Consider the following 9874-nt stretch of genomic DNA (forward strand, 5'->3'; position numbering starts at 1 on the left):
AGCGCAGGTTATTTATTGCCTGCGTTTGTAATTGCATAATATACACACTTTCGCCATATTGTTTTACGCACACACTTTTTTTATTTCGTATTTATTACATACTTTTCAACCTTCATGATGCAGTCCAGTAAGCCGTACCTCCTGAGACTGCTTTATGTATACCTATACTGTGCGTCTCAAATAAAGTTTTAAAGAAATAATAAGATACTAGTTACTCGCTTTAACACATCTTTAGCGTTGCCACGGGGATTGCAAATATTCAAATTAGCCAGACCACGAAGCCCTCCCCCTTGTCGGACGTTCCGTGCCGAGCACCAGCGCCCAGACACGCATTCTCAAAATTTGACATTCCAGTTAAAACTAATTATCACGACACTTTTTCGCGCAGCTGGTATGTGGGAACTTAAATTGTCACGCACTGCTCATTTACGTGCGCTTAAAGAGGCCTATCCCCACCTAATGTACCGACTGAGACAAGTTTACTTACCAAACTGTCGCGTCAATAAATTTTAAGTTAATTGTAGAGATAAAATGCGATGCCTGAGTTTGAGTTGTTGCAAAAGGAGTATTTGTTCCGTTGATGAGTAGTGCACCTTGAACGACGTGCGTGTTATTTCTGCTAAGACAGTTGCTTCTTTTTATCTGAAAGCTATACGCACTACAGAACGTGCCTGCATGTTAGATGACGGATGCCTCTCTCTCTCTAGGACAAACTGTACGCGTGATTTAGCTGCTCAGTTCGAATCTCAGCTCACTGGCAATGTGTACATGTCTCGAATGTTGCGAATACGTCGTACACAAATCTATAGGCATAAGCTCGAGAATCACGAAGGGCTTCACAAATTTTAGACCCGTTTCCTTATTTCTTTTTGTTCGAACGCGGTTACAATTAACCTCTGTCGTTTGGAATAACTTTAGTTTGACTAGTTCCAGAAAAAGTTGAGTTTTTTTCACAGGCGCTTTGTTCGTCTGCTGTATGATAGGTATTTTAGGACACAGGTTTTTACTACGACTACGTTCGCGTGCCGCGTACATTCTAAGTAACGCCCCTTGATGTGCGTCGTAAATACAGTGATAATTGTTTGTTGTTGTAGCAGTAGTAGTAGTAGTAGTAGTAGTAGTAGTAGTAGTTGTTGTTGTTGTTGTTCTTGTTGTTGTTGTTGTCGTCGTCGTCGTCGTCGTACACAATGGTATGCTATGTTCGGAGCTTTAGTTCAGCTCTAGGTTCAGTAGTGCCTCGGCCAGGCTTGCGCACTACCCAGAATCCTTTAGAATTGTTCGTGTCTGTGATCCGACTGACATAAGCATTTTCCGTACGTATAACATTGCAGAAAAGTGCATTGTTCGTCAAAGTTGACATTCTTTTAGTTCACGAGCCTGCCTTGAACCTTATTTTTGCACCTTTGCCAGAGCAGTTTTTCTTTTTCTTTCTTTCTTTTTAGTCTAGTGCTTTCTGTATAGCAATTTCTTGTCTACATTTCTGAAATGCACCATCACCAAGGCCCGAGGCTGTTGTTCACGGGCACGTACATTATTATTATTATTATTATTATTATTATTATTATTATTATTATTATTATTATTATTATTATTATTATTATTATTATTATTATTATTATTATTATTATTATTATTACATTTCGGCAACACTTCCTTGCGCCACCATCTTGTTTCAAAAATAGCAGGTCACCCACTAATTATGTGCCTAAATATGCACTGCGAAAGCTCGAGAACCGTACACAACCTAGCACCATCCTTGCATCGTGCCTCGCGGGCAATAAGCGCAGAAACACAGTATCCCACCTCAAACACCGGCGTTAAGGCTAGCGGTATTTACTCCAATTCGTTGCGTTTCGTTTGCGAATTACTACTACTCGACGCGTTGCAGGCTTGACTATCTTTCTCATTCTAATATGGCGCTCGGTTCACGCGAAAGCGAAGTTCGTTTGTGGGCCGAGCATAAAATGGCACTGATTCAAAAAAATAATAATAATAATAAAGAGAGCAAATAATAATAATAATAATAAAGAGAGAGAGAGAGAGAGAGAGAGAGAGAGAGAGAGAGAGAGAGAGAGAGAGAGAGAGAGAGAGAGAGGGCACCTGGAACGGATCAAACGTCGTCGCGTATGGCCGCCGTCTCCTCGTTTTTCGTCTCGCAATCGGCGCTTGCGCCACCTAGCGGAGTTCATTAACGCCTTTTCATTTCGGCCCCAGAAAAAACAAACTCGGGAAGGAAGGAAGGAAGGAGGAAGCGAGAACGGAAACAGAAAGAGCAGCGACTCGCATCCTCTCGCTGCGGCCTTCCTTCGCGATTCCGGAAACTTTTTTTTTATTTGCATTTCCTTCGCGTTGCATTCTCGGGGACAAACAAAAGCTCGACGTCGTCGCTTGCTACTTCCGCGCCACCTAGCGCAACCCTCTCCTTCCACGGCGCCCACCCCAGCGCACGCGCGCGAACTCTTTTTCTCGACGCACCCCGTTGTTGTCGCGAGGATTAAAGCCGCGTGTTTCGCGATTTTTCTCCCAAGAACGAGCAAACCGGAGGAAGAACAATAGCTGAGCTCCTGGTTTGCCCTCTCTTTTTTTATTTAGAACGGCGTACCGTATGTTAACGAAGTCTGTTCGCCGAGCCGTTGCAGGTATTTCAATTCGCGTTCTTGGAACAGAAGCATTTCATTATAACCTCGTCGTACTTTGAGCAGTCGACACCTCAAAAGTGTGTTTGTGTGTGTTCGTGTGAAAGATAAGGGTTTGGGCATTCGAGATGTTTGGAGCAGCTGGGAAGGGGGGGGCGGGGCAAGGGGCGTTGGAAATTCCTGCTGTGCGATGAAGATCATAAGCAAGAGAAGCCCACGCATACAAGAATAGATGTGACGACGAGAGACCTATGGGCGCATGCTTTTGATCCTGAACAGTAATAAGCTTGTATTTGCTGTCGGGAACAAAAAGAGAGAGAGAGAAAGAGAGAATGCTGGATTAAACTAAGCTCTCCTCTAAGTGTGCGTACACGTGGAGACGCTTGAATATAGCAGTAGTTTGTAGAATAAAAGTGTTGAAACAGACTTACAGATTCTCTCGCAACACACCACCCTACCTTAGACGTGCATGTACGTGTAGACACAACTTCTTGCGTCATTTCTAAACATACTGCCGCGTGTTGAAGATGCGGAGAAGTCTTGTGACGCACCATGCTTTTCTTTTTCATTTTATCACGACGAAGTCTGAGGGCTGCTAAACGTGGATGAATCTACCAGAGCCTATGCCGCATGCATCTTACTCAAAGCATGTAAGGCATGTCGGGCAATTGCCTGGGCCGATATCTCCCTCTCTTGCTGGTTTTTTTTCTCTCTCTTCATCTCTTCCCCATTGCGCTGCAATAGGTGGTGTGCACATCACACCCCTCTGCAAGGGCTCCCTAAGAGTAATGGAAGTAAATCTCGAAGGCTGTGCTATTGATTGATTGCTGACAAGCTACAGAAGCGATTACGGGAGGGGAGGTTGGGAGTGGCAGGCAGAAACACATCGTTGCCGCCATGTTTTGAACTAGACCTGCGGGTGTATTCTGTAAGAGCCCGCCTAGTGGACTGTCCATTTCGGCCGCTGTTGATTGGATGCAGCTGTACGAGAGAGGAGGAGACGAGCCGCCCTAGCCAATCAGAAGCGGCCGAAATGGACAGTCCACTAGGTGGACTCTTACAGAATACACCCCATGTAGGCAGCGTTCAAAACACGGCGCGGATATGAAATTGCTCCCGGTGCCTCCAATACTAAGAAGCATTGTGGTTTCTGTTACTCCAGGGTTAGCCGTAGCTGGAGGGTGCGATGTGGGCGCCACCTATACGGACGCCATCAGCACTCGGCTTCTTAGCGAAGTACTGACTGAGACCGGGCGACACATGTCAAATTCCGTGAAATTCCGCCATATTAGCATTTTGATCCAATCGGAGATGACACCCGCGATGGTGGCGTTGTGGCTTTGCTGTTTTACTGTTTCGCTGCTCAGCCGGAGGGTGCGGGATCGAATACCGGCCGTAGGGGCCACATTCAGATGCAGCGAAATAATAATTTTAAAAAAGGCGCCCGTGTACCGGGCATTGTGTGCGCGGTAAACAGCTCCAGGGGGTGAAAATTTATCCGCACTTCCCCACTACGACGGGCCTCGTAATCATATCGTAGTTTCGGCACGTAAAACCACAGCATTTATTTTATCTTCAATCAAAGATGACAAGATGACTACTATCCCAACCTGGCGGACTTCGACAATGTACAGGAATAAGCGCCCCGAAGTTAAACAGTGTAGGGCTCGGCGTAGGCCCTCAGAGAGGCACACCACTTGGGAATGCCAAACGACGACTCTTCGTCCTGCTACACCGAAACCGGTCTCCGCTGCTTCCAGTGCGAACGTTGCCTGCCTGCGACGTCTGAAAACAAGACAAAATTAAAAAAAAAAAAGGAAGGCGGTGCAACTCTGGGCAATGCGACCGGTCGCGGAACTGCGCGAGCTTTCCTCGACGAGAGCCGTCGTTCCGCCAGAAACGCTCGCCGCGTCGCCCCGCGTTGCTCAACCGCGAGACAAACAGGCGATCGCCATCTTGCCATATGTTGCGTCCTCCCTCCCCCTTCCCGCCGACAGCTTCGAGGGCGAGATACGAAGGCCCGAGCTCACTCGCCCTGTTTACCCTTCGAACGGGTCGCCGTGCCCGTTCCTTAATCTATAGTCCCGTTATCTTAAAGAGTATCGTGTGCAGCGGCCGAAGAGGGAGGCGACGCGCGAGTGAAACGCTATGCGCCCTCCTCCTCCTCTTCGGAGCCCGACGGAAGCCCCTCCCCCTTACCTCTCGAGACGCGAACTCTGCGAAGATAGCGCGCCAGCGCGAGGGAATTGAAAGGCACTAGAGACGCCATCTGTCGTCTCGAGAGGCAATACTAGTGGCAGCGAGCGCGAGCTACGGACACACCGGGTCAGAACGGCAGCGCCAGCACCGAGCCTGTAGACCGTAGGGTTTCGCATGCACCAAAATTACGAGAACTCAGGCGAGGGGGGGAACTTAGCCGCTGCGATCGTTCAGCCGCCACGGGAATGACGGTTAGCGCATGGTTTCGTCTGATCTTTGTGCTTGCGGCTTCAAACACTCTCGCGAAAGCCGTTTTCTACGTTTTTAATCTTTCCAAGCGCTCAAATTTTTCTAGGCGCAGCAAGTCCTCTGCGCACATCGGTAATCGTCGCGAATTCTTGCTTTCTTTTATGACGCGACATGTTCTTCAAGGATACGTACTTGCAAAGTCGCAAAGTCGTTTGAAGCCAGGAAAGTGGGGTGCTTAGGCAAGTGCATGAAGCGACCATCGTTCGCATGCTGTCCGAGCCGTCAAATTTAAAGCTCACGTACACTGTAGGGCCGGATGTCCTTCTAGGAAATTTTGAATGGAACTGTTACGTGTGCGGACTAATCACCCATGAAGCTTCCTGAAAAAATAACTAGAGGGAAATGTGGCGCTGCGGTTGTCCTACTACTAGGATGCCTCGGTTGCTACTACTAGCACTACTAGGTCATGCAATGATGGTCAGAATATCGTGCAATGATGGCAACGAACCACCACAACATGGTCGGGACACTCCGTAATGAAATCCTTTGTCCCATCGAGAGGCTACCACATGCTACATGTGTTTTGTATTTGTGATTCCCTTAGGGACATGTTCCAACTATATGTAATTATGCTACATTCTTCCGACACCAGAATTCAGTTATGGAACATAATCGCTTTTCAAACTGTTTTTCTATTGCCTGCTGGTACGTTACGAATGTGAAAGGCTTCTTTTTTTCAATTAAATACCTCGGTTAGTGGATAAAGATGCATATCCATGTACGTAGAAGAAGTAATCGTCCACGCACGTTTACTATGGTAAAAACTGCATTTCATCGCCTAAACGCAGAGACGAACATGGAGTTGCGTGTGGTGTGCATTATCCGTGTCGCCGCTACATCCTGAATTTTTCACGCAATCCCGAGGAATTCGAAACACACTTCAAAGTATAGCTTTCCCTTCCTGTGGGACAGCGCAGAGGTCTAGATAAATTTGGCGCCACATTTCTACAAAGCGGATAAGAAGAATAGAAAAGAGAAAAAAAAAAAACACCACTTCGATACAGTTCCGCACGCGCAGCGTAATTCGTATCCAGGATGAATATTTTCAGTAATCGCTTCCGATTTAATTTCGTAAAAGATTGAAAGAAATATGAAAATCGTGTACAAGTGGTCTTAGGAGAGTAGGACCCCTGACACAACACTCCAGTAAAAGTGTCGAAGTATAACGAACGAATGAACAAATGAATGAATGAGCAAGCGAGAAGACATCTGTCTAGCAGAAAATTGCCACCGGTTCCAGAACACGACGCGATAAAGTCCTTAGGCTGACGCGCCGCTACCAGGCTTGGTTATAATCGTACACTGCAACGCTACCACGCTAGGCTGCCGTGTTGCATGTAAACGAAAAGATCGTGGTTTCTGCTCACGTGACTCGATAAAGGGGTTGTACGGTCGCGTTCAATATAAGCTGCAACATGGTGTCCGTGGTCTAAGGGCTCCCCAAAAGGCTACGTGGTGGCGCCGAAATAGGAAAAAAAAACTGGTTTAGCTCATACTGAACGCGACACTTTAGTAAGACACTAAAGTAAGACACTATATAGTAAGAGTGGGCGAACGTTTCCTTTTATTTTATTTTTTTTTTCTGTTCATTCTTCGGACTTGTATTACATTTCAGATGCCGGATCTCCTTTTGGCAATGTCAGAGTAGTCACTATAGGGACGTCCTCCGCACGCATAACGCTCAACTTCGCCGTGCCACAACGCCGAGGTCTTTTTCTATCTGTCTCGTGGTGAGAGTCCGGGTTTAGCGTTCCATATCGCATATCCGGGTTTTGAGGGACGACGCCGTAGGGTAGGGATCCTTAATTTCGACGCCATATGTTCTTTTTTTTTTCTTTTCAACGCGCACCGTAATCTCAGTGACACGGGCTTGGCCTTCTCTTCTTCTTTTTTTTTTTTCGTTGCATTCCGCCATGACCAGGTGACGAGCCGACAACCTTGCGATCAGCAGCAGGACAGTATACAGCCGCCATGCCCACCGCGATGGGTGATTTACTTCATATAAACGTAGGTTGTTCCATAGTCCAGCATGAACACGGATTAAAATTCTTGTTGTACTGCTGGACTCGACACTGCAACGTAATGCTGTGTTATACAGGGCCTCCAGCCTTCCACTGTGCACGTAAACAGGGTCTTCCCAGACATCTTTTTCTTTTAGTGTAACCAATGGAAATTCACATTTTAGTTTGACTGGTAATGCTGGTGTTTTCATAGAGACGCTGCTTTACAATGGTCCCACTGGTTGGGTGTCTTCTACTAACAGATCTACCTGTTGAAGCGCCCCTTCTCCGTCGCCCAGGCAACGGTCGATGCCGTGCCACGGAAAGCGTGCAGTCGGGGGATTGCAACACGCGCACTAGAGTTTTATCACTCAGCAAGCAATAAAGGTGGAAACACTGTAACACATATGCTATGCGACGGCTCATTCCCACATGTGCCCCGTGAGTACGAGGGGTGAGGTACACCGATCAGGCCATATCGATCGCATTTTGGCAGGTTGCAACAGTTTGCTGCTAAAAATAAAAAAAGTGTTCTGCAACCGACAGAACCCCACTTGAAGCTTGTCCGTCTCTTGTTTTTGTTCTTTGAGCAGCTACGTGATTATCCAGTTGAATAGTCATGTTGAATTTTCTTGCAGCGCTATTTCCTTAGCGGTAAAGAAGAAAAAATTACACACCAGAGCCAATAGACTCGTAGTGGACGGTTATCACGACCGTGGTGACGTTTCTTTTTATTCTGGGTTGCCCGAAGTGTGACTACCGAGCTGTACCTTTCGAAAGTAATTGCCCAACTGTTATTAAAGGGCAAACGGCGACTCGGCATGTTCTAGCGACTCACTAAGGTGTCAATCCGAGCTAGTTGCCAAGACAACAAGTGCGTGTGTTTTCTCCACTCGCTTATTGTCCCATCATTTCTTCTGTTACCTTCAAGGACGTTCCAGAGCAGAGTTGAAAGTTCCACATGAAAATAAAGAATCAATAGTGTATACATAATAAAATTGTTGAGCTGTTTGAACAATGAATTTTCTTTTTTTTTCTGAATGCGAAGTTTAACATCCCTAAAGCGCGCTGTCGGTAATGAGGGACGCCTTAGTGGAGGGCTCCTGATGACATTTGACCACCTGGGCTAGTATAAAAACATGCACTCAAACCAAGGCACACGAACATCCATTCCGCCCCCATCGGAATGCGACGGGGGCGGGACTCGTACCCATGGCCACGTGATCAGCAGTCCATGCTCGATTCGTTAGTATCTTACATCTCCTCTGATAGCGGAAAAGAAAATACGTCGTAATTCTTCGTTACGTCTTCCACATTAAAAAGCAGCACACGGCCTACTGGGGTTCGGTTTCCATTAGAGCCAGTGGGGCGTCGCCAGTCAAGACTGTGTAGCTCCTCCTAATTCCGGTGTCACTGCAGTTGTCTAGGCATCGTACAAGACGGAGAACTTTCTTCTCCTCGATTATGTTACGCGATCGCCGTTTGCCGGGCAGGTATCGGTGACCCGCCTCCAATTTGGCTACGCTACCGTTATCTGATCTTCGGGAGGACAGATCGCCCGCCTCCTTTGGGTAGCTCTATCGTTATCTCTAGGCATCGGTCAGGACAGATAAATTGCCTGGTCGTCGTCGATACAGTTACGCCTTCGTCATATAGGCATCCCAGAGGGACTGACAATTTTAACCCGTCATGATTCTTTTTTCGGTATCTCAAGTAGGCATCGGTTAGTACAGAGTGCAGTAACCTACCTAGATTGTATCTGTATAACCTACCTAACACTGTATCTAAGAGACACGGCCCGGACAACGTGGAGGCCGAAAGAACATATGGAAGTGACGGCGAAATGTCGCCCGCTATCGATCCGAGACACAAAGTGGATATGGCGAGAATAGAAAGGAGTGGGGAGGGATGCAGAGTAAGGGTGTTTGCGAGGACCCGGGGTCCGAGGCCTTGCGGCTGTCACCGTGTCTCTGCGGAGAGCCCGGGCCCGCGATGGAGAGAGAGCGAGAGAAAAAAAACAGAGTTGGGAAGAAGGGAGCGCGCAGGCGTCAGAGAAGACCCGGGGCGCCCCAGTCATCGATCTCGCCCCCCCCCCCCACCGTCTCTCGCACTCACCCCTACACGCGCGCTCGCGACGTCTTCACGGCGCAGTCTCAAACCTCTCCTCGCCCGTCGTCGAGCAGTGCAGCCCGAAGGAGGAGGCTAAGAAAAAGGAGAGCCCGCGTCAGCGCGCCTGGGCTCCGGTCGGAACCGCCCACGGGGAGAACGTGGCGCCTTGGCCAATGGCGGGCCAGGAGCCCTTTCGCCTCCGCGCCGCCCCATTGGCCGACGGGAGCACCGCGTCTTGAGGGGGGCCCCGGGGCGGGCGGACCCGGCACCTTCGGCGATTGGACAAGCTCCTTAATCCGGGTCGCGCCCAGTCTCCCAAGAAGTCTTCCAATCTCGTCTTACCGAGGAAAGGAAATTCGCCTCCCCCCCCCCCCCACCCCCACCGGTGTCTGGCCGGATCGACCAATGGGGCAACGCGTCGGAGACGTCTTCACTCCGCCCCGCGACCATTGGAGAATTACGGCAAAAGATAAAGAGCGTAGCGACGGTTGTCACTCGTTGTACGTGTGCAAACCGTTAGGCAGCAGAAAAGATCGAGTGAGATATACCGGTTCTGTCTGGAGGCGATGCAGCGCACAATAGCAGTGCTTTCCCAAGAAAAGGCGTTCGGTGGAGTTTGGC

The sequence above is a fragment of the Dermacentor variabilis genome, chromosome 7, assembly GCF_050947875.1.
Source record: "Dermacentor variabilis isolate Ectoservices chromosome 7, ASM5094787v1, whole genome shotgun sequence".
NCBI lineage: Eukaryota > Metazoa > Arthropoda > Arachnida > Ixodida > Ixodidae > Dermacentor > Dermacentor variabilis.